The sequence below is a fragment of the Natrix helvetica genome, assembly GCF_964273705.1.
Source record: "Natrix helvetica genome assembly, chromosome: 2".
NCBI lineage: Eukaryota > Metazoa > Chordata > Lepidosauria > Squamata > Natricidae > Natrix > Natrix helvetica.
Window position 1 is genome coordinate 187,697,669 of NC_138552.1, and position 26,217 is coordinate 187,723,885.

Sequence of the window (26,217 nt, forward strand, 5' to 3'; positions counted from 1 at the left end):
AGAGGGAGGGAGGGAGGGGGGGAGGGAAAGAGGGAGGGAAAGAGGGAGATAGAGACTGGATCCACCAGAGGTTTGCAACCCTATCAGAACCTCTATATAAACTATAGATTTCCTGAAACACCTTTGATGTGCTTCAAAACACAATATAAGCTTTGTTCTTTTAATATAGGACCACAATCAGGAGCTACAATTCTATCGATGGACATGAATGGATGATGGCTGAGATGGGAGGAATGGGAATTATTTGACCTGGGGCACCTGCTATTAGTTATTTTTATTTCTGAAATAAATCCCCCCAAATACAATAGCAAGCAACTATCATAATTCTTTCTACAAAAAACCGAAAAGAATCTAAGTAAATAAAAATAAACTTTATCTAGAAGCTGAGTTACATGTTTCAGTTGCTAAGTTAAATACAAAACATTTCAATGAAATATATGTGTATGGTTAAGTACTTTATTTTTAAGAAAATTATTTAGAAGAACTTGTGGTGAGATGGGCAGCAAACAAATTTAATAAATAAAAATGTAAGTGGCAACACTAATATATATATATATATATATATATATATATATATATATATATATATATATATATATATATATATATATAATTAGAAGTATGTTTACATTGCTTCTCACTGCAAAGATTCCTGTTTTATTTTATAAAGCTAATTTAACTATATTACAATAATTAAAAAAAGCATTGTGTACAAACAACACTATAATACACTTACAAGATAAACTAAGAAAACATTTTCAAAACACCAATACTCAACACAAATTTGAAAAGATTTATTTAAAGGTATAGACCTTGTGCAATCCTAGTTCACTTCCTTCCTCTGCAGCCACTCTCAGTCAGTGTTGATAGGAGGGGAGAGATCCAGTCCTCGCCCACTGTTTTATGGGATTCCACAGGGAGTGGTACTCTTTCTATTCCTGTTCAACATTTATATGAAGCCGCTGGGTGAGATCATCCATCACCATGGACTGAGGTATCACCAATATGCTGATGATACTCAGCTGTATGTCTCAGCCCGTGGTGTGTTAAATGATACTGTGTTCTCCCTCTCGCACTGCCTGGAGGCGGTTAGGGGCTGGATGGGGAGCAACAGGTTGAAACTAAACCCTTTCAAGACTGAGTGGCTCTGAGTTTGGGGTTTGTTGGCTCAGGGAGAATTGTCACCTTTGGTCTTGGATGGGGTGGTCCTACCACAAACAGACCCTGTGCGTAATCTAGGGGTTTTCCTGGACTCACAACTCCTATTTGAAGAGCAGGTGGTGGTCGTGGCCAGAAGGGCCTTTGCGCAACTGTGGGTTGTGCGCCATTTACGCCCTTTCTTGGACCAACAGTCCCTACTCACATTCATGCCCTAGTCACTTCCCGTCTTGACTACTTTCTGCAATAGTCAGGGGCTGCCCTTGAAGAGCATCCAGAAGCTCCAGTTCAGAGGTGGGTTCCTACTGGTTCGGTGGAACCAGTAGTGGAAATGGCAACTGGGTTGCAGAACTGGTAAGGACAGCATGCTCGCCACGCCCTGAACCGGTTCCCCGCTTACGACATTTTTTTTTAATGTTCTGTGCATGCGGAGACCTATTCACAGGCAACTGTGCACGTGAACAAATCGCACATGCACCATATCGGCAGTAATGCCAGCAGAAACCCACCTCTGCTCTAGTTGGTGCAAAATGCAGCAGCCTGCATGGTTTTGTGCAGACACCAGTGTGCACATGTATTACCTCTCCTGCAGGAGCTGCATTGGTTGCTGATTTGCTTCCAGGTGCAATTCAAGGTGCTGGTGGTCACCTTTAAAGCCCTTCATGGCTTGGGACCAGGCTATCTGAGGAACCATCTCTTGCCAGTCACATCTACCCAACCCATCAGAGCGGGAAGAGATACATCTGGTGGGACCCAGAAGAAGGGCTTTCTCCGTGGTGGCTCCCTCTCTCTCTGGAACATCATTCCCCCAGAGATTAGAATGGCTTCCACTTTAACACACTTCCGGAAGGCGGTGAAGACCTGGTTCTGCCAATGGGCCTAGGGAACCAAGAGCAGGATAGAGCCCATTAAATGGCTCGTGTGATCTTCTGTTGCTGGAGCAAGGGATGGGAGGTGATTTTATTATATTGTACTATATTAATTTATTTGATTCTTTTTGTTAGTTTTTATTGTTTTCAATGTGGTTTTTATTCTGTAAGCCACTTTGAGTCACCATGGGTGAATAGGCAACAATATAAATTCAATAAATAGATAGATAAATAGATAGATAGATAGATAGATAGATAGATAGATAGATAGATAGATAGATAGATAAATAAATAAATAAATAAAGCTGAAAAGTACTACATGGTAATTAAACCAGGTAGAATCTTAAATATAAATACATCATCAGGACTTTGATTTGATTTCTTATTCTCAGGAAGAATATATCTAGCTACTTAAAATCAAGATATAACGGTCTGCTTGGCATTGCAATAGGTTGAATTTAAAAATCTTGGTCCTTTGTGAGGCTAAAGATACATTGCTTGGACTGCTTTGTTGCTTGCTTGCGTAAGTAGAAAACTCCTTTTGCCCTTTAAATTACTTTGGTGGTGATAAATTATATGTCTCAAGTCAAAAATACAAAGCAACAATCACCCCTGTCCTCATCCAAACAACAATCCAAAACAGTGGAACAGCTTGCCTCCAGAAGTTGTGAATGCCCCAACACTGGAAATCTTTAAGAAGATGTTGGATAGACATATGTCTGAAATGGTATAGGGCAGTGATGGTGAACCTTTTTTGGCTCGCGTGCCACAAGTGGGGGGAGCGCAGGGGGGTCGAGTGCGGGCGTGCCGCACCCATAATGCAATGTGCGACCCCCCTAGTGCGCATGTTTTTTGCCCCCCCAGGCTCCAGGGGCTTTATAGGAGCCTGGGGAGGGCGAAAAGAGCCTCCCCCGACCCCCCGGAGGCCCTCCGGAGGCTTCAGGGACTGTCCAGAGGCTTCCCTGAAGCCTTCGGAGCGCTTAAAACCACCCTCCAAGCAAAACGGAAGTGACTTCCGGGTTGCTTGGAGGGTCGTTTTAAGCGCTCCGAAGTCATCAGGGAAGCCTCGGACGGTCCCTGAAGCCTTCGGAATGCTTAAAACCACCCTCCGAGCAACCCGGAAGTCACTTCCGGTTTGCTCGGAGGGTGGTTTGAAGCATTCCGAAGGCTTCAGGGACGGTCCCTGAAGCCTCCGGGGGGGCGGGGGAGGCTGTTTTCGCCCTCCACAGGCTCCTATAAAGCCTCTGGAGCCTGGGGAAGGCGAAAAATAGCTTTTAAAAAGGTGAACTCAGCTGGCCAGCATGCGCATGCGCGCTGGCCAGCAAATGGCTCCGCGTGCCACTTGTGGCACGCGTGCCATAGGTTCGCCATCACGGGTATAGGGTTTCCTGCCTAGGCAGGGGGTTGGACTAGAAGACCTCCAAGGTCCCTTCCAACTCTACTATTGTATTGTATTGTATTGTATTGTATTGTATTGTATTGTATTGTATTGTATTGTATTGAATGTATTCCTGACCCAAACAGAAAGCAACAGGAAAAGCCACATAGTAAGCAAATTAGGTGCAAATTAGATCAACGTAAAAGCTTTCCCCCACGATTTTCATCTTTTAAAATGATTGAATTATGCACATAGAAATCAAATGAAATCTTTTTTCTTGGAGATTAGCAGAGACTTGATTATTTAGTGAGAAACGCCAGAGATAAATATCTCACTATCATTTACATGAAACAGGAACCACAAAGTTTGAAAATTCCGATAACAAGCACATCACATTGAAACAAAAGAAAGATATTCAAGATTATTTGACCTTTCCACAGGGTATATTTTACATAAATAATTTATGATTTTAAAATGTTCCATACAATAATGAGCAAAGCAAGGTTATAGGAACCTTTAAGAAGAAATTTAGGCGTGAGAGTTTTTTCCATTGCAGCCAGCATACAAGATGGAATGTGAAATTATTTACTGAATTGTACAGGTTTCTGTATCATGTGGTACAAAATGCCACCTCTATTCAGGTGACATTTTTAAAGTCTATAATATTATTATAATTATATAATATATCCATTATATTATAATGGCTTTATTGGGAAGCAAGAGCTAGAATGAAAACTTTATTGTTTTTTCAGATTTGTTCCCACAAATGAATCAGAAGAAATGTTATTCAAATAAACCTAATTTGGCAACAAAAAGTGATTCTCTCATCTCACCTCCCACTTTTCCAAATTTTGGTGGTTGTTTAAAGTCACTTCCTGTTTGCTCAGAGGGTCGTTTTGAGCGCTCCGAAGGTGTCAGGAAGCCTCCGGACGGTCCCTGAAGCCTTCGGAACGCTTAAAACGACCCTCTGAGCAAACAGGAAGTGTCTTCCGGTTTGCTTGGAGGGCCATTTTGAACGCTCCGAAGGCGTCAGGGAAGCCTCCTAACGGTCCCTGAAGCCTTCGGAGCGCTCAAAATGACCCTTCCTGTTTGCTCGGAGTGCTCTGAAGGCTTCGGGGACTGTCCAGAGGCTTCCCTGACGCCTCCAGAGGGCGTCCAGGGGGGCGGGGAGGCTGTTTTCGCCCTTCCCAGGCTCCTATAAAGCCTCTGGAGCCTGGGGAGGGTGAAAAAAGCATGTAGAAATGGGGGGTCGCGCCTGTAGTGTGCGCATGCGCACTGGGGGGGTCGCGCATTGTATTATGGGTGCGGCACACCCGCACATGACCCCCCTGCGCTCCCCCCTTATGGCCCGCGAGCCACAAAAGGTTCGCCATCACTGTCCTAAATTATGCTACATTCATAGCATTTATAGCAACCAAATAATTTAGCAAGAGACATATTTCAGCCACAACTTTCTTATTTGAGATTCATACATATAAAATTCATAAAACTTTCAGATAGCTTACACCAACAATGCCTTCATGTATAAATATATGCAGCAGCAAGAAATATATTCTAGATAGTCCTCACTTAGAGACAGTTCCAAATTATCATGGACCCACGCCCCCAGCTAGTTCCAGAGTTCTGATGGATGCATACACACAAACACACACACACACACACCCTCCGTGATCACATGACTGCACTTTGCATGCTTGGCAACTGGCTCACCTTATGGCCAGTTCCAGCATTTTGTGGTCACATTATTAAGATTTATGATTTTTTTTTGCTGGTTTCCAGCAAACAACTCCCACTGAAATAGATCGATTTGCTTAATGACTGCCACAAAAAAGGCCATAAAATTGGGTCTGGTCAGGTGGAGTACCTGGACTTATGACCATCACAACATATGATGGAGATTAGATCATAAGTCAAGGACAACCTATTTTTAAAACAATTCATCTCCTTTATAGTAAATTGCCATAATTTCTAATGATGTAGTGCTGATCATTTTTACTTTGAGATCTAAATCAGCCGCAAAAAACAAAAAAAATTATTTGATGGATCCTAGAGCCAGCAAAACATTAACTTTATGTAATTCACACTTCAGCATGTAATGAAATAAATGTTTCACATGAAATGATTCATCAATACAGAGGCATTCCATTATCAGGATCCCTCTGTATCACCCACACACCAATGTGCTGAAGGTATTGACTGAATGTGAAGTTCAATTAAAGCTTTCTCAAGGATGGGTTTGTCAGAATTTGTAAACATGCTGATATCCCTTCATGCAGTTTAATCACACAGAGCCATTCTGAGTCTTCCTCCTGAAAACTGAAGGCAATCATTCCTTTAAATTAACATTACAGCTTGAGCTGTACATTTCTTCTACCAACAGTAACTTTTGAAATATTACAAACAATCCAATCCTAGCAGAAACTTTTAAGGTTTTCTCTGCAGCTCTATTTAAATAAGCACAATTCCAGTATATCAACGGCAGTATATCATGCAAATCATTGGAAGTCAGATAGTGTACAAAAAACCCTCTAATATTTCATAAAACAGGATTGCCTTGATTTTGTGACAGTAATGTGAAAAGACCCTCCTACATTTTTGCCAAGGCCTAGTGGGAAATCCAAGATGATACATTATATTTATTTTTAATTACTTCCAATTTATTCATTTTCCCCAATCCCAAGATCTCCACACGAGGAGTCGTACTGACTTACTTTCCCTACCGGTTCGTAAATATGAGCGCGCCCCATCCATACATGTGCTCGGTCTTCCACACGTGCACTTTGATCGTGTGCATGGCTTGAAAACGTGCCTAAATAGAACGGCACAGAGCTGGGGTGGGTGGCGATTTCCACTACTGGTTAGAGCGAACTGGTTTGAACTGGCTGAATACCACCTCTGCTTCACACCATACATAACAGCAAAACAAATTTTCTTTGGAAGATAATTATGGCAGGTATCACTAGACGTTCTTCTGGAGGAGGGGAAAAAGGAACAGCAAGTTTCATAGATCTTATATCTGTTGTCTTTTCATGTGATCTCACTTTAATAATATAATATACCAGGCTTGACAGATTAACAGAGTTTAAAGGGACCTTGTAGGTCATCTAGCCCAACCCCCTGCCCAAGCAGGAGACCCTACATCTGCCTCTATCTAGGATCAAACTCACAACCTCCTGATTGTGAGGTGAGAGCTCCACCTCTAGGCCACAGCAGTTTTGTATATGTTCTTGGTGCTCTCCTAGCTTAGGTGTTTTCTTGCAGATGTTTCATTACCAAACTAGGTAACATCATCAGTGCAAGATTTTCTCCTTCCAATCCTTCCATATGCAAATGTGTGGCTTTTTCCTCCACAACTAAATAAACAAGTATAATATTCTTGACTCATTTATTTAACTGGGTTCTCTTTATTTAGTTTCAGGATTTGTATAGAAAATAGATCACATTTTATGTCATATTTACACAGAAACATTGGACATCAAAAGGATTCATAAACTTAAAGCAGCACTATAGTTGACACCTTCAAAAAAACCCAAACAATTAAGCACAGGCAAAAATTTAACCACTGAAGTGTTGGATTTTACAATCTGTTTTTATTTTTAACATACATTTTAAAAAATCCTCTCCAAGATAGTATTTTAAAAAAACATTTAAAACTTACAAAAAGAAACATGTTACCCTCTTCCTTGGTAACTGTCATAATAATATTTTATTCATTACACTTTTTTAAATTAAAAATAATAGACTGCAGTTGCTTCAAGGGAAAAAAGTAGGGTGTCCCATCTCTTCTTCTCTTCTGCATAGGCATTTTTTTTCTTTGGTTTGTTCAGTATCATTGTGCCATCCCTGATGATAAATGATACATACTTGTCCATCTGTTCTTTTACTGAATAGGCTTTTATAATTCTTTGAAGGGCACAGGAAGGATGTGGGATTCTTTTGATTCAATTGAAGCAAATTAGCCTTATGTTGCATGCTACAAAGTAATGCTCATGGTACATTTACACATGAAAAAAAGGAAACAAACACCATCCTATGTAAGTTAACAAATTTGCTAAATTCCAAATTGCCTTCCTCCTCATAGTTATTCATAAATGGTTACTCCAAGGTAAAGTATTATGAATGTTTGCCAAAAAAAATACTGGGAAGTATTTTGATTTGTTTAAAGTATACTGGTTTTTTTAAAAAAAATTCAAGCTTTTATTTATTTCTATATGAAATACCAGTGTGTAGGGATGACTACTCAGACACATATGAGGGAATGTGAATAAATGTAATGTTTTATCAATCCATAAACCAATCATCCCTCCAAAGATCAGAGCTAAAAAGCTTGAAATAGATCTATACTAGTCTCCCTTTATTTATTTATCAGCACAAATACAACACAAATATAAAAAGGCAACATTAAAAATAAAAATATGGTTTTCTGCCTGCATGGTCTTCTGTAATGAGCCGAAGGACAGAAAGGGGGAGTAGTGAGCTCTCTCCCATATTTGGGCATACCAGGGGTTCTAACACAAATACATATATATATATATATATGTGTTTAGAGAAAATTGCTATAGACTTTGGGGGGGTTCAAAGAAACTCTAATTGAGTGGGCATCATGTTTCCTTTGATAGAGGGAGAGACATACCTACTGCCCATGTGAAGCATGGCTGTGCAAAGCCTATAAAAGGAGGGCTCTGTAAAGCATCTTTAGCATGACTAAAGCTCAGGAGGATCTTCAGCCCACACAACATACGTGCAACACTTTAAACCCAATAATACACTAAGGCAGAAGCTTGTCCAGCCCAAGGATAAAACACCTAGACACAAACGGAGCAACATGGTATATGTAGCACAATGCAGTACATTGGAGAAACAAAACAACAACTTCATAAATGCATGACACAACATAGGAGAACAAACCCATAAGGACAAGATTCAGCAGTCCATCCGCATTTGAAAGACAAAGGCCCCTCTTTTGAAGACAGCAAACCCTAACTCAGCGGTTCTCAAATAGTGGGGCGCGCCCCCCTGGGGGGGCGCGAGGCTCCGTAAAGGGGGGCGCGAAGGCTCCCTTTCCATCTGGGTGCAACGGCGGCGAAGGCGTGGGCGAGGCATAATATATGCCACCTGGAAGTGGCAGCACTTCGGACTGTGGATTTTCATTGGAGCCGCGGGCTGGAGCTGTGCAAGAAGCCTGCTCGGGCGGGGGTGGGAGGGAGGGAAGCATGGGACCGCCCGTCTTCGCCACCGCGTAGCTCGCCTCCCCGCTAGCAGCTCCACCGCCAGCATTCCGTCTGGAAGCTCCACCGCAACAGCCGCTGTTGGGGAAGGGACAAAGGGGCGGCGGTCGCCCGATCTTGCCACCGCCACCCCTTCGCCCCTGGTAACGGCGACTGTTGTGCTGCTGCTTCCAGCTGGGATGCTGGAGGAGCTGCTGGCAGGGAGGGAGGGAAGAAGGGCAGAAGGGAGGTGGAAGGAAGGAAAGAAAAGCAGACACGCCGGAGGGAAAGAGGAAAGAAGGCAAGCAGGCAGGAAGGAGGCAGAAGGAAGGAGGGAAGAATGGAACTGGAAGGGAGGCAGGGAAGGAGAGAGGGAGAAAGGAAGGATAGGAGGATAGGGAAAGAGGAAAGAAGGCAGGCAGGCAGAAGGGAGGGAGGTGCAAGGAAGGAAGGAAGCATAGATAAGCAGGAGGGAAAGAAGGCAGGCAGGCAGGGGGAAAGAGGAAGGAGGGAACTGGAAGGGAGGCAGGAAGGAAGGGAAGGAGGAAGGGAGGATAGACAAGTAAGAGGGAAAGAGGAAAGAAAGCATGTGACTACGGTGGGAGACGAGGAAAGACCGGTGTGCTATGTTATGCAGAGGTGTACTTATAACAATTTTATAGACAAATGATACTATTTACAGTCGCGCGGGGGGGGGGGGCGAAATGTTTTCTTCTTCCTAGGGGGGGCATGACAGAAAATAATTGAGAAGCACTGCCCTAACTTAACCCTAACCCTTTCAGCAGTTCCAAGAAGGCTCCACACCCATTTGCACTACTCAGGTGACCCTGAGGACACAGATAACCTCCAAGTGGTCTCAATGACTCTTCAAAGGAATGCGAATGACTAACTGTCTGCAAGGAGTATAAATCCTTCCATTTCCCACCACTCAGTCAGAGCTGAAGAAATGTCTTCAAAGAAAAACAAGAAAGTCCATTTGCCTCTTGAAAAAGCACCTTTGGGACAACCATAACCTGGGTGACTGAGAATCTCCATAGACATTTAGCATGACTAAAGTGTCCAATCAGTCCTCTGCAAAGTGTGGAGCAGCCAAGCTATTTAAAGGCTTCCATAGACTTTTCAAAGGCTGTCCTCAGCTGTCTGCATGTATATGCCAGGGAAGCAAGTGTGCATGTACAAATGTACAAGCAGCTGAGGACAATCTCTGAAGCTGCCCTGTGAGCTTTCCAGGGGTTACAGCTGCTTGAATATTTTGAGAAGGGTTGCGCTCACTGTAACACAGGGGTGTCCAAACTTGGGAACTTTAAGACTTGTGGACTTCAACTCCTAGAATTCCCCAGCCAGCATGGCTGGCTGGGGAATTCTGGGAGTTGAAGTCCACAAGTCTTAAAGTTCCCAAGTTTGGACACCCCTGCTGTAACATCTTCTGCAAGACTTCTCAATTGCAAGCATTTCTAGGAGTATCAAGAGAACCACATTAGATCAGCAGCATACTTACAGTCAACTCTTTCTTTCTCAAGTTAAATAGCAAGGGACAAGTTTGCCAGAGGCTTTCTTTTTGTAATATCCAACAGCACGTGGGAAGGAAAATAATCTTGTGGTATAAAATCTTTTAAAACTCAGGAAAGAGTTCATCTAATCCAGACTGCTAGTACATTAAGTGCTTAGAACAGCATTAAGAGTTTGATTATATTACACATGTGCTCAAGACAAAATAATTGGCTTCCTTCAAATCTATTTTTCTGTGAGGCTTAATCTACATTGGTCCCAATGTTGTTTTTGGTCTGGTGAATCCTAATCATTTTTCTTGAACTCTACCATCTGTCCATTTTTATTGCTGTTGTGTATTCCTTATATATCTAAATCAATGTTAAACAAATGTGTTAATTGCCATTTTATGTCCGGATTTTTAATGTGCAAATAGAAAGGTAGTTCTCAACTTATAGCCACAATTAGGGTCAGAACTTCTGCCGTAAAGTGAGGATGTGATCACACTCGATTTTATGACCTTTATAGCCATGGTTGTTAAAGTGAATCTCATGGTCGCTAAATGAATATGGCTTCCCCCATTTATTTTGTTTGTCAGAAGTCTGCTGGGAAGTCATAAATAGCAATTATGTGACAGTGCAAACTTTGTAAATACCGTCTGCCAAGTATCCAAAATTTGAACATGCGACTGTGGGGATGCTATGATGGTTGTAAGTGCAAGCGTCATAACGTAGAACAATCAACCAATGAACAATCATAAATAAAGGACTGCCTGTATAGGCCTTGACCTTATTAGACTGAGTATCAGATAATGGCCTAAGATCCTCTCCTATTTCTCAAGTAGCAAAAACCGGCAGGCAGTTTTGTGTGTGAATTTTTTGGCCTGGTTCCTATCACCCTGACTGAAGGGAAGAAAAGAAGATGGTGGCAGTGAATAACAGCTGAAGGACGTTAAATGCTACACTAGCTCAGGCTATCTTAGTAAGATATAGCAACCTAGATACTGAGTGAAAATCTTGTAGTTACTTTCGAATGTACGGCAGTATATTAATAAAGAAGCTTTCCCCAGTCTCTGAAACAGGATCAAAATCTTTGTACAGTTATTGTAACTTTTACATCACTGAGTATGCTAACAGTGAAATAACTGTGTGCCCTTTATGTCAGTATTCCTAAGAGGCAAATTTAAGGCTCTTCAAAATGCTGGAAGGACAGATAAAATAAGACAGCGATGGCGAACCTTTTTTGGCTCACGTGCCATAAGTGGGGGGAGCACAGGGGGGTCGTGTGCAGGTGTGCTGCACCCATAATGCAATGCGCGATCCCCCAGTGCGCATGCCTGCACTACAGTTGCAACCCCCCCATTTTTGCATGCTTTTTTCGCCCTCCCCAGGCTCCAGAAGCTTTATAGGAGCATGGGGAGGGCGAAAACAGCCCCCCACCCCCCCGGAAGCCCTCCGGAGGCTTCAGGGACCTTCAGGAGGCTTCCCTGAAGCCTCCGAAGCAGTCAAAATGACCCTCCGAGCAAACCGGAAGGACTTCCGGTTTGCTCGGAGGGTCCTTTTAAGCGCTCCGAAGGCTTCAGGGACCTTCAAGAGGATTCCCTGAAGCCTTCGGAGCAGTCAAAACGACCCTCCTAGGAAACAGGAAGTCCATTCCCGAACTTCCGGTTTGCCCATAGGGCCGTTTTTTGCGCTCCGGAGGCTTCAGGGAAGCTCATGAAGCCTCCAGCGGGCCTCCGGGGGGCGGGGGAGGCTCTTTTCGCCCTCCCCAGGCTCCTATAAAGCCTCTGGAGCCTGGGGAGGGTGAAAAATGGCTTTTAAAAAGGGTGAACTCAGCTGCCCTGACAAATGGCTCCGCGTGCCACCTGTGCCATAGGTTCGCCATCACTGAAATAAGAGATAAAAGCTGACAAAATAAGATTAAAACATAAATACATTTATACCTTACATATTATAATATTTTATATTTTACATACTATATATATATAGTATGTATATAGTATGTAAAATATATTATTGTGTTCTGCGATGCGTGCATTTATTCTCCTGTTCGTTTGTCCTATGTATGTTGCAGGGCAGATTTTGCATGGTATTTCGTAGACTCCTTAGTTTTCTAGCTGGATTTTGTCTTTTGGGGTTTCTTAAGATGTTGGCTATTTTTTGGTCAGTGTTGAAGGCTGTCTTGATGTTGTGTTTGTGGAGAATTTTGCTGATTTTATCTGTGGTGCCTTTGATGTAAGGGAGGAGGGTGATGCCGTTGTCCTGTTCTGTGTCTTGGTTTTTGGGGGGAGTCTCCCTTTGGATTAGGTTGGTAATTGTTTTTGTTTGGAATCCATTAGAGATTAATATGCTTGTGAGAGTGTGTAATTCAGTTTTCAGGTGGTCTTTTGTCGGCTAGGCATTTGGTTCTGGAGATGAAGGTCTTGGCTACAGAGTTGATCTGTGCAGGGTGGTGATGGGATTGTGTTTAAAGCTCCGGCAACGCTTTAAGCCAAAAACACCAGCCTGAGGATGGCAAGTGAGACCTCGCCAAAACGTTGCCAAGATAATCTCAATCTTACATGGGAAAAGACCCAGCAGACATGCCAGCAACCTCCTGACTTCTATGTATTGATGCACTTGAGTCAGATTTTTTTTGTTTTTTAAATCTTCCCAGCAGGTCCAAATAATTTTTCCTTCTTTCCTACTTGCTGTTCTTGCTTTCACCAGACTGGGGGGGGGAGCCCTCTGGTTTTGCCCCCCTTTCACTTTATGTGTAGCAGAAATAACCAAAACTGAAGGATCCAATCTGGGTTGGTCACCGGGAGCAGAAAGTTTGCTCTTCCAAGCTTTCGGACTTGTGCTGGAGCGCTTACTCCAACAAAAGTCTGAAAGCTTGACAGAACCTTTGGTCCCGGTAACTGACCCATATTGGATCCTGCAACATTATTCTGGGAAACATATACTTGCCTTCATTCACATAATCAGAAACTGCCTAGAGAAAATTGTAGTCTCTGCCACAGATGGAGATGAGCATGTTTAATCCCTGGTCAACCACTTGGGTGAACCAGTTGACTGGGGAAATTAATTTAACCTAATAAAATCAGGTACTGTTTGAAGCTAAATCTAATTGAGTTTGGTTTAATTAGCTGGAGTGATCCAGTTTGCAAGACACACTTCCTCCTTCTAACAACCTACAGCACATCCAAACTTCCAGCTTACCAAAACATGAACTGGCCACCATTTCTGGAAAGTAGGAATGCATGAACTTGTTCTCAATCATGTCCCATCAAGCTGGCATACATAAAGAGTTCCACCTCACTCACCCACTTTTTTCCCAGAATCATAGGGCTGCAAGGAACTTTGGAGGTCTTCTAGTCCAACCTAATTGACCTTGGGCAGTAATCTTTTAAAATCCTTCTGCATACTGGTAATCCTCTACTTACAACGATTCTTTAGGTGACCATTCAAAGTTACAATGGCACTAGAAAAAGTGATTTCTTTTTCACACTTATGCTCATGATCAAAATTTGGTCACTTGGGAATGGGCTAATATTTATTACAATTGCCATACCCTGGGGTCATGTGATCACCTTTTGTGAGCTTCTGATGAGCAAAATCAATGGGGAGGCCAGATTCACTTAGCAACTTAATAGCTGCAGTGATTCACTTAACAACTGTGGTAAGAAAGGTCATAAAATGGGGCAAAACTCATTTGGCAACAAAAATTTTGGGTTCAATTGTGATAATAAATTGAGGACTACCTGTACAGATGGACAGAAATGAATACTGACAAACTATGTGAAAAAACACATGAAAAACTGAAGTGTCTCAATAGTTGCTGTTCTTTCCACTCTACTAGAAAAATATTTTTCTCGACAGGTTAGGTGTATTTGGACATATCTTAATAAGGAATTCCTAGTATTGTATGACTTGCAGACTTATATATTTAATTTTTTTGAAGGTTATGGTACATTTTACAGTAAAATTATTACCATATTATATCCACACTAGCGATTTTGTAATGTAAAAAGTATTCTATTTTAGCAAAAATTGAGTTGGTTGGGATTAATTTTATATCGGGTATAAAGACTGAAACTCAGTGAAACAAATTTTAAACCAGTTAATATGCTTTGGGTCCTCTCCAAATCTTTTCAGCTGTAAATCAGGTTCTCATCATAAATTTCATACTAGATGCTAACAAGGCTTCCATATAAATAGCTCACTACTCTTGTAGTAATATATATGTTAGCAGGAGTGCACAGATACATACATATTATGCTGAAAGTATCATAGAATTTATCTTATTCAGTATATTTATTACAATTAGGTAATTTATCTGCTTTTACAAGATAAATGTGAGAAGACAATAAGTAACTAAAAAGAGCTGAATCTGAGGAAGCTAAATATGTAAAAGAGCTAAGATTGAGAGAGGCAAATCATGTATACACCTTTTAAAAAACTGCATCCAGTTTTTCCATGCAAGAGAAAAAAATAAGCAGTTTGTGAATTTGACAATCAAGCATTAATTTAAAAATATCTCCTTTCAGACTAGTACCAGTACCTTTTTATTGTACTTACATTATCCTGTATACTTTTTCAATAAGCAGTTTAATAATAATAAAAAAGGCAAACTTGTTCCAATTTAATTTTGAGACAGCTTTAGGAAAACTGGAACAAGGAAGGAAAGATTTGTGCTGGCACACAGCACAAACTTAGAAAGGTCAGAGCGAGAGTGCAAACAGAATTTGTAAGTGCATGTGCTGATTGGGTATGGAACAGATTAAAGGAAGCTAAAAGGGGGGGAAAAAGGAAATCAAGGATGTTTACAAAGGAAGCAAAAAATCAATGCCACTATTAAATGCATGGTTGAGCATGATAAACTAAGTTATTGTAGTAGACTTAGACATACCCAATTCTGAACAGGAGGCAAAGTGAAAACCACAAAGAAATACCGGATTTAACTTAGTCACAGCACACAGACAGAAAAAGACCGCAGAGAGGGTACATCTGTGTAGAAATGTCATTATTCCTGTGTAAAATACATGGTCTCAAAGGAACTGTGCTCCAAAGTAGTTTGGGCAAATTTTGTGAAGCAGATACAGCATGTTGCTTTACTATAATGATGTGTAGCAATAATGATGAATTACACCAACCAGCTTTGTGAGAGAGTTTCTTTTTGATTCATTGCGCTCCACTTAAGTTATAGATAGCAAAGAAATAAATTTGCTGCAAAATTACCGGGATTGCCCTATTTTGCCTGAGAAAACATTGAAATCGATGACATATTTTTAAAAAATGAGAATAATTTATAATAATCAGAATGAGAGTAACCAGCTAAGTAGTAGAGGCAACCTCTGCTGGAGAGTTATAAAGATAAAGTAAAAACGAAACACATACTGTAAAGAGCTATGCTTGTGTATGCTTTGTGCATGGAAAGGCAGAGCATTACTATTAGAAGCTAGATTGTTTTGGATTTCTTTGCAGAGGTGATTTAATAGCAATGTGCCGTGCAGTGAGATGCAGTGATAAGAGTGCACAGCTAATACAAATGCAGGATGGGTGCATACTTATTTGGCTGTAAAAATTGTCATTCCTCGGTGCAAAGCTTGCTTCAGTGAACAAAAGAGCAAGAAGGACCATCGTAAAGAAAGTGAAATAAAGTAGGCAAAGAGCAAGAGAGAGAATCAGTAGCAGAGACTGGCAACAAAAGGGAAATTGGCCAAAAAATAAGCAAGGTAGGACAGAGAAAATCCTTGAACAATGCTTTTTGGCCAGTCTTTTTTTTTTAATCATACCACTTTGAGTTTTATAAGGGCCTCATAATCCCCCAGCCCTTTCTTAATATTGATACGCAACGAGTCCTGAACCTGTAGGGCATTTTGCTGTTTCCAGTTTATGCAAGGATTCATATACATGAATACTTATTTATCCTATAATATTTAGAATAAAAATAAAATTATGCTATTATAGAGCACCCATGTAAGCTTAATAATATGCTGCATTATGTGATTTGTAAATGCAACATTTCTAATGAAGGTAATATTCCATAATTACAATGTTAGTTCCTAGACTCTAACATGTTAGTTTTATTCCCAGTCTTAAAACAGTTGTTCTTCATAAGGATAGGACAATACCTTAGATGCACAAAATGGAAACTAGAAAGTTGACTTGAAAAAATGCTTTACAGTCCATTATCCAAACTTGACTACAGTATAATTTTAGACTAAACTGTTATTAATGCTTGCATTATATTTTAGAGTAGGTCCAAGTGATCTGCAAGATCATCACAAAACAGCAACAGCAACGCAAAGCCCAACAGATCTATGAGGATTCCTGGATGGGAGATCAAGTGTAATATTAAGATAAGAAGGAAGAAAATGAATAAATTTTATGAAGCAGTGACAAATGTTGCCAAGAAAACCTGTCAATAAATCAAACTTTACTGGATGAAACCTTTGTCTTCAAGATCACAAAACACAAGCATTCTACCTTAATGTGAATTATGATATATCCTCTCATATTCTTTGCACATGCCGTTAAAAATTCTGATTGTAGCCTGAGGTTCCAGGAGTTTGAAGAGATATTCTGAGAAAATAAATGATAGTCACATACGCCTTGATGTGAAATAGGCAGCAGTGTTTTTTTAAGGTACAATAATAATAAAAAACAGCTGCATTTCTACTTTACTGTTTGTAAGCTTTCAAACACCCTTTTCAATCAAAGCAGTCCTCAAAATCTTTGCAACGTGTAAAAATGTTAAAGTGATTTAATACTATCAAGCTAGAAGAACAGACAGAAGAGCCAAATATAGATTTCAAGCATCACATTACACAAGCACATTAAAAAGTTAGTTTTGCAAAGCCATTTAGGCTTGTGAAAGACAGAAAAACTGCTTTGACCTTTTCTTCACGCCAGTGGCATTCAATTTAATTGATTATCTACATATACAGGGTAACAATCATGTTAATTACTCAGGGGGTTTAAAGCAATCAAGTTACTGAGGAAGTAACAAGACTGGCGCATATGTCTGCATCTAGACAGCCTCTATTCCTGTCCCTCATTTAGATACAGAGCTGTGCAGTGTGTTTTATAGGAGAATCATCTTTGCAGCTGTTCCATAAGCAGGCAAGGAATTATTCCTGTTAAGTTTACATATAGCTGAAAATTCAAAACCTATGTGGGAAATAACTTTGCAACAGATGCAGAGCAAACACTATCAGTTTTGTGCAAAAATTTAAAATACTTGAAATCACAGGAAAACAGTATCAGCTCTGTCACTTTGCTGCAAGCCTGAAGTAATTCAACATTAGTTAAACCAAAAGATAAATGACACCTCCAATAATTAGCATTTATTATGAGTGAATTGAGAGAATTAGTGGAGATGCAAGGGGGCAGGGACTTTCTGAATATGACTATTTTTGGCAGCATCAAGAAGGTATACTGCTGAGAAAATCCATGCGGAAAGGGGAAAAATTAAGATGAAAGTAGAATAAAAGTAGAATGACTGTAGGGAGAAAAGTATGAGTTGCATAAAAAAAATTAAAGACAAATTAATCTTCCAACAGAATGAATGGAAAGTAGATACAAGGAGGGAGATTATAGAAGCCAACTATCACTGAGTGTGGAGTTGCAGACTATCAAAAAAGTATGTGGATTTAACCAATAGGAAATATTTTAAAAATTGTGACATGATTTAATGAAAAATGTTGATGAAAAGAAATGCATATACAAGAATGATAATTGGGGGGGGGGGGAGGATGAGTGAAAGATATTGTGTAATGCATACAGAAGGGGAACGGAATGTAATAAAAATGGAACAATTAAGTAAGGCAGGAACAATGCAGTCTTACTATTGATTCCTATTCCTTGTGGACATTTACAGAAGTACTCCTTCTACTGTTCCAGTAAGCAGGACCAAAACTTTTATTTTGTAGCTCTACATGATTTTACAGAGCAACATCTCAGCCAATTAAGTGTCCAGTAATATTACAAAAAAAGGGGGGATGCGGCGGCTCAGTGGCTAAGATGTTGAGCTTATCCATCAGTTCAGAGTTCAAATTCCTAGCGCCGTGTAATGGAGTGAGCTCCTGTTACTTGTCCCAGCTTCTGCCAACCTAACAGTTCGAAAGCATATAAAAATGCAAGTAGAAAAATAGGGACCCCTTTGGTGGGAAGGCAATAGTGTTCCATGCACTTTTGGAGTTTAGTCATGCCAGCCACATGACCATGGAGACATCTTCGGACAGCGCTGGCTCTTCAGTTTTGAAATGGAGATGAGCACCGCCCCCTAGAGTCGGGAACAACTAGTACATATGTGCGAGGGGAACTTTTACCTTTAATATTACAAAGAGTTTCATATCATTAATACAAATAGATGTAAAGACAAATTACTCCAGAGGCAATTCTTTCCTTAGTATAACAATGCTTTGTATTCACCAAGAGAGGAAAGATCGATAAATCCTTTATCTGTGATATGAAAAGCAATTTTAAAATAAGAGTATAGCATTTTTTAGGGCGTCCGGTGGCTCAGCAATGAAATAAGAAGCTATCCTTGTCAGCTGGAAAGCTGATAGCCTGGGTTCAAGATCCAAGTGCCACACAATGGAGAGGGCTCCTGTTCCTGCCCACCTAGCAGTTTGAAAGAACACAAATGTGAGTAGGTAAATAGGTACCATTTAATTAGAAGATAACAGAGTTCTGCATGCCTTGGCATATAATCATGCTGGCCACATGACTACAGAAATGTCTTTGGATAACGTTGGCTCCCTCAGCTAAGAAACAGAGATGACTGCGCCTACAGTAGAATCAGACATGACTGGACTAGGGAAGCCTTTACTTTTATGGCATTTTTAAAAGAAACCTTTACTTTTATGGCATTTTTAAAAGAAGTCTGTTATTGTAGGGTAGGGGTATCAAACTTGCATCATCACAGCAGTGTCACATGATGTATCACAACTTCCCCCCCCCTTCGCTAAACAGGGCATGGCCGTGGCCAGTGCATTTTTATCCTCCTCTTATCTATTTATCTACTTAATAATTTTAATTGTTTAATTTTATAGCTATTCATGATGTATTTCTGATATGGACTGTACACCGCCCCGAGTCCCTTTCGGGAGAGGGGGCGGTCTATAAGCGCTTAGTAAATAAATAAATAAAATAAATAAAATGATGCATCCGGCCCGCGAGCCATGAGTTTGACAGCCCTGGTGTAAGGCATCCTCCATGTTGGTAGTGAGCAGTGCATCACCAACAAAATGCAAACTGCGCCCTGGGGAAGCCTGCAAATGACTGATTATTTGTTGTAGGGCTTGTCAACTGTCAGCCTTTTGAGCACATCAGATTAAGCAATCAAAATTATGAATACTAATACATTTCTGCCTCAGTCTTTTTTCTGACTATTGTTTTGGTTATGGTTACAGATCTTCTTCCTGTTCCTCAAGGTTATTCTTACTACCCATTACATCAGGTGAATAATACAATAATAATACAATAGTAGAGTTGGAAGGGACCTTGGAGGTCTTCTAGTCCAACCCCCTGCCTAGGCCGGAAACCCTATACCGTTTCAGACAAATGGCTATCCAACATCTTCTTAAAGACTTCCAGTATTGGGGCATTCACAACTTCTGGAGGCAAGCTGTTCCACTGATTAATTGTTCTAACTGTCAGGAAGTTTCTCCTCAGTTCTAAATTGCTTCTCTCCTTGATTAGTTTCCACCCATTGCTTCTTGTTCTACCCTCAGGTGCCTTGGAGAATAGTTTGACTCCCTCTTCTTTGTGGCAACCCCTGAGATATTGGAACACTGCTATCATGTCTCCCCTAGTCCTTCTTTCTCTTAAGCTAGACATACCCAGTTCCTGCAACCATTCTTCATATGTTTTAGTCTCCAGTCCCCTAAAGGTGAAGCAAGCTTTGGGTGAAGCTGTTAAATGTGTAATGCCTCAGAAACAAGAGTAAGGGAAATAGGTTGCCCTGAATGGTAGTATTAATGCAAAAAGTAGTTGAGGTTTGCCATGCTCATTCTCCAGGGAGCCATCTTGGGTCTGGATAAAATTGGCCTCCCTGTCGAAAGAGGTCGGGGCTGATGGGAAGAACCCAAGGAGAACTTTATGGTCACAGCTGCTTCAGTTATGAGAATCAAGGTTTTCTGGGTCAACTGGAAACTATAATGATGACTTCACACTTTTCCATTTGTACTTGCTACAAAATGAGAGATTGCCAGAGAGGTCAAAGGAAAGTTAAAGACCCTTACATCATGTAGATATTCAGGCAAGTCTTTTTCCATAGGGATCAGGGTAATGAATTCACAGAATTTGCTGGTTTATAGTCTGAAGAATTCTATGAAGGGATCTATTCCAGGATTATCTTGGAACACCTTTGGATCTAGGGTTCAATTTCCAAGATCCATGCTCCCGAAAGAGACAGAATATGATTTGTGTATGTCTAGGAAATTTACATCTTATCAACGATTTGCTACTTTGATTGCTAAAGCACTGACTTCACGAGTCATCTTTAAAATAATGTAATCATTAGAATATTTGGGAAAGTCATTCCTATGTCTCTAAATCAAGGAAACTACTAGAGATCTATCAGTAGTTCCTTTAAAGTTTTTGGCATGGCCTGAAGCAAACTATGCTAATGTTTGGCTGTATTCTTAATGAATCTGTTCAGTTTATCAAGGAAGGGATTATTTGCTTCTGTGTCTGAAGCTACAAGACCTATTTCAGCTACCCAAAATGCAAGAATGACTGGGTGGTGATAGGATTGTGTTTCCTGAGTCGATTTTATGGATTTAGGAAAATTAAATTGCTCTGATAAAACAACCTCACAGAGTTCACAGTAGCCTTTTCTACCTCTAACGCAACCTCTCCTTGCTTCTCTCCTTTAGTTCTTTCTTCCCTATTTAAATGCCTAAGCGCGAGAGAGAGTCTTTGGGTGAAATGGAATCCGAGGAAGCCTGGCTCAACATTCCAGGAGATTCCCTTCTTGAGTATGTGAGCTGGGAATTTGCTTCCCACAGAAAGCCTCTTTGGGAAGTCTGAAAATAAAAGCAAAGAGGAAGTGCGCTGACACTTTTGTTATAGTCATTTATAAAAGTTGTGTTCCCACTGAGTTCTGAATAGGGTGAGGCTTTCCTCTCCTGGAATTCTTCAAAATGACAAATGCCATATGCTTGACAAAAGCAGACAGCAGCCACGGGTTCTCATAAAAAGTGCCATATATTTCTGTGTAAACTTTGGGATCCAAGTGAAGAAGGGAAGATCAGGCAAGAGAGTGAATTATTCCACACTTCATGTGTGAATTCCTGGTAAGGAGAAGGGAGCTATGGAAGGGAATGGGAAATGCAGACTGGCAAGGTAATGAACTGAAGGAGTGACAAGAAGGCTGGGAAGGAAACAGAAAGATTGGACAGGTTATATGTCAGAGCAGTGGTTGGCAAGAGCCACTGACTGAGTGGGTGAAACAATGGCGGTCTATGTGCAGCAATGGCAATTCATTTTCCATAGCTTCCTCCAGTCTCAACCCTACCTTGCTTACTAGGCAACTAGATCAGGGGTGTCCAAACTTGGGAACTTTAAGACTTGTGGACTTCAACTCCCAGAATTCCCCAGCCAGCATGGCTGGCTGGGGAATTCTGGGAATTGAAATCCACAAGTCTTAAAGTTTCCAAGTTTGGACACCCCTGAACTAGATAAAACATGGACCCTCAACAGTCTTTATTATGGTGCTTAGTGGACTGCCTTCCTCAGAGTTTTTCTTCTTCTAAGAAAGAGCATATCTGTAGTTAACCATTGGGAGAGGAAAATAAAAAGACAGGGTATTTGGATTTAATGGACTCCCTGCCCACTACATTAAATCAATGTACTGTAAATAAATAAGGAAATGATAAATTTCAAGGAATGTGTCTGGAAAGGGATTACTATTATGGGATTATTCAAGCCCATTTAATTGAATGTGCTTTTCTAGGGTGTGCTTCATCCGAAGTCAGCAAACTGATTGATAATCAGTTCCAAAATTCCATTTTTTCCACTAAGTACATGAATTATGTAAGTGATTAAATAGGGAAGAAAAGGAAATAAAGAAAAAAAGAAACATGAAGGCAGTGGGATAGGAATGCATTTATCACAAAACGTATATATTTCCAATAAATTCCAAACTTATTAGCAGGTCTGAATATTCAATAATGCATAAAAATATTCAAATATATCCTGCAATTAAGGCAATGATAAGTTTTAGCAGCGTGGATGTACCCTGCATTTAATCTTTTAATATCGGTGGCATTCACATAAAAGCATATTGCAGAACAGTGTGAAACTTATTATGGCAATTGTCTATCCTAGCTTGAGGCATAAAGCCCATTATGTAAAAATGAAATGAGTGTTCCTCCAGCTTTACAGAAATAAAGCTGGAGGAAAGCACATGTAGTTTTCAAATACATACCTTGAGTGGCATATGGAAAAAATGAATTGAGAACAGACAAAAATAGCAGTTTTTCATTTACTTTCTCTCAAGTTCAAATCTGTAGCAAGAGAGTCAAAAGTGTGGCTCCAATAAAAGCATTTGTTGCTGATTTTGGATGAGGTGGCAATGGATAACACCATGGAGGTGAAAAGGTCAATTTACTTTATCTTGCCCCCTGTTAGTTGTATAAATCCCCAACAGATTACTTCTTAGCATACACTATAGTTCATAAATAACCATGCCCCACTAATACCTTGTCTTGGAGCCTGCTTTCATTTCAAATGATGCTTTTAAAATATCACTTGAAAATGTAAAATACACCCACATTATCCACTAAACAAATTTATTCAGTGAGTACGCTTGAAAACTACTGGACAAAAATAAACACAAATCCTACCTGGATACTTTAAGCCAAAGGTACTTTTAAGTCAAAGTCCAGTCTAGCAAAAACAACGAATAAATATTAAAAGAATCAAACTAATTTTAAAAAACTAGAACAAAGAATAGTCATGGCCTGTCAGTCCAAGTTTTCTATATAAAACCATTTCAATGTGCTATTCTTACAGAATCAAAAATAACTATTCTTAACTCCTAACTGAACTATGCGTTTTCATGGTGATGTAATCAATTTGCTTTTTTTGAAGCAAGACTTTATTATATACCCATGCCTTAGATTTTAGCCCCAAGTATTTTATAAAAGCTATAGCACAGTACATACAAGCTGGTTTGACAAATTAAATTCTCCAGTGCATTCCTGGCCCGAAGGCTTTGCTAGATTTCTTTCAGATTGAAAAGAAATTAAAAAGAGGAAAATATTGCTAACATTTTAATGGCCAACTTTGTAAAATTATAGTTTATAATATACCAAATTAAACTAAAAATGGTTGAAAAAAATAGATTTGAAAATAGAGTCATGGTGGCGCAGTGGTTAGAATGCAGTATTGCAGGCCAGCTCACTGCTCACTGCCAGGAATTTCATCCTGACCGACTCAAGCCTTCAGCCTTCCATACTTCCGAGGTCGGTAAAATGAGGAATCAGATTATTGGGGGCAATATGTTGACACTGTAAACCGCTTAAAGAGGGCTGTAAAACACTATGAAGCGGTATATAATAGTTGCTAATTAACTGCAAACACCCCTATTGTAAAATGAAAATTGCTTACCACAAGTTTCCCCCCTGAAAATGCAACGAGCTTTTATTCACCACATTTTTTCGGTGGTTTCTTTAAGACAGAGTCTGCAAAAAAAAGAAAAGACTTGCTCAGTTATGTCTTTCCATACTGATGGAACACAAACAATCCTAACGTTCTGGCATTTCTCATAAAATATCTTCTTAAAAAACTACTGACATAAATTTACTATTTGCAATACTGGAGATGGGATATCGGCCCAGTTTTCTTTTACAAATCTTAACATGTTCTATGCTCAAATAATAAACTTGCAGATAATGAGAGTTCCAAACTTTATTAGCTAAGCAAAGGGCTATCATACACTTTTCAACATACCGAAATTTCAATAAAAAAATTGAAAACATTTACCAATTATCAAATGTACTCAATTGCACAATGAAGCAAAATGTTCCCATAGAATAATGAACTCTAATTGAGTGCTAGATACACAAATAAAAGCCCACAGGATTTATTTTAATTGCATTTTAATTATTTCTCTATTTTATTTTTTTACTTCTGACCATTTTTCCTGATTATAGATTCATTAAATAAAATGTCATTAATTTTTCCCCCCAAAAGGAACTGTTATTAAGCCGGTTTTAAGCCGTATTAATATTCAGAGTTACTTCAAAGTTGTTTAGCATAGCTTCCTGGGTTGTTGGTTGAAGATGCATGAAAATAATATATGTTCATACAATATGACCCTGGAAACTTGTCTCATTAATCATACCTGCTTGACTGTAAAGTTTAAAATTTCTGATTTTCAAATCCATCCAAATTCTTAATATTTTATTCTCGCACACCTTTAAAACATATATATTGCTATCACTATTTTATACAACTCCACAGGTTTATTGTGAATCAACGTTTATTGTAAACAGCTTGGATAATTTGAAAATAAGAAGGCTAATTTGTTAACGGTTTACTGATGCTAAGAAAATCTTTCTGTTAGCTATCCCAATTCTTTCTTTAAGATAAATACAGAACAAAATACCTTACAGTACAGACAATTTACACTGACAAAATAATTTTTATATTAATTATTGGAGAGAAAAAGCATGTGTAAGATGCTGGCAAAAAAAAGTATATCCTGACAAAAATAGAAAAAGAGATTTAATATTTTTTCTGTAGTGACTCTAAAACAATTGTTTTGGCATCAACTTTGTAATAAAATGTGATTTTGGAACTCTGGTGAATTAGCACTTGACTAAAAGCCACTTAGATTGCAGATTATGCCTTGATATATATATTTCCTGTAGTGACGTGCAGTCAGGTGAGGCAAGTGAGGCACAGCCTCACCACTCTCATCATGAAAAAAAAAGGAAAAGGAAAAAGCTGAGCTAGTTGCTTCCTCACCGTGGATGACTCTGCTTAACCTCACTGGTGCTCTCCCTCCCCAAGTGTAGTGACTTCCTCCCCAGGCCCCCATTCATTTCTCTCTCACACACACACAGCTGGATAAAACTATATAAAAATCTAGCCCAGCTTCACTGATTACAAGTTTGAAAAGGCAACGTGGCTCCACCTGCAATCAAACTACACTTGGGGAGGGAGAGCACAAGCGAGCACTGAGGAGACCACAGGAGGAGGCAGGAAGCCAGGCAAAGAGCCATGCTGTAGTACACACACTTCCCCCCAGCCTCTTTCTTTTGGAAGGCTCGGCTCTGGCTTCTCTGCCTCTCCTCTCACCCCAGCCTGCCAGCAGGAGGTGGTGGGTGGGCTTTATTGTGTTCCAGGCATTTCCCACCCAGACAGCAGGCTGCATTTGCAATGGTGGAGGTGTTTGGGAAAGGCAGCAGGGGAATGGGGGGGGGGGGGAATGGCAGAGGAGCTGCTTTCAAGCCACTGGAAAAGATATCCAATCCAACTTTTGTGTGTGTGTGGGGGGGTTTGTTTGAGAGTGAGTGAGAGAGGGAAGGGGTAGGAGAGATAGTCCAATCCAACTTCTGTGTGTGTGTGTGTGTGTGTGTGTGTTTGAGAGAGGGGGAGGAAGGGAGAGAGGGAGGAAGGAGGGGAAGGAGAAGAAAAAGAAAAAGAAAGAAGGAGCAAAGGAGAAAAACAAATGCTGTCGCTTTAAATTGGAACTGAGCATGCTTGGCTGTGGAATTCTGGGAGTTGAAGTCCACAAGTCTAAAAATATTTGAAACCCAGCACTGTGTCAGTGCCTCACCAGTCATAAACCTCACCGCACGTCACTGATTTCCTGCCATAATCCAGTTGACTGTAATCACAGCTATTGTTGGTTAATGTTGTATGGCCAAGGATTATATTGATCTGTATACAGAATTTTTGTGTTTCAAATTTGGTACAGTGTATATCAAGTAAAAATTTTCCTCCAATTGAATTTCTTTAATTTCCATATGAATCAAAGAGCATTCTGAACACAACACACAAAGAATGTCATTATCTAAATTTTAACAATGCTTCACAACTCTTTCTTAAAGTTAGGTATAGGTAGGTGAAGGAATGGCAGAACCTACGGGAAGGGTTAAAAGAGGGATTAGCCT

The 26,217-nt window shown here is 40.1% G+C and overlaps 1 protein-coding gene across 9 annotated transcripts in view; it reads right to left on the reverse strand.

The window, feature by feature from the left end:
* Positions 1-26,217, reverse strand: part of FYN (FYN proto-oncogene, Src family tyrosine kinase) — a 132,764-nt gene that overhangs the window by 51,877 nt on the left and 54,670 nt on the right. For 6 of the 9 annotated variants that reach the window (XM_081941495.1, XM_081941487.1, XM_081941486.1 and 3 more), the window contains exon 2: positions 23,705-23,778. The gene's annotated coding sequence lies outside the window, so the exon portion shown is untranslated. Of the gene's footprint in view, positions 1-6,116; positions 6,230-22,938; positions 22,982-23,704; positions 23,779-26,217 lie in introns of those variants that run through there. The other 3 variants (XM_081941489.1, XM_081941491.1, XM_081941492.1) reach the window with 2 other exon arrangements.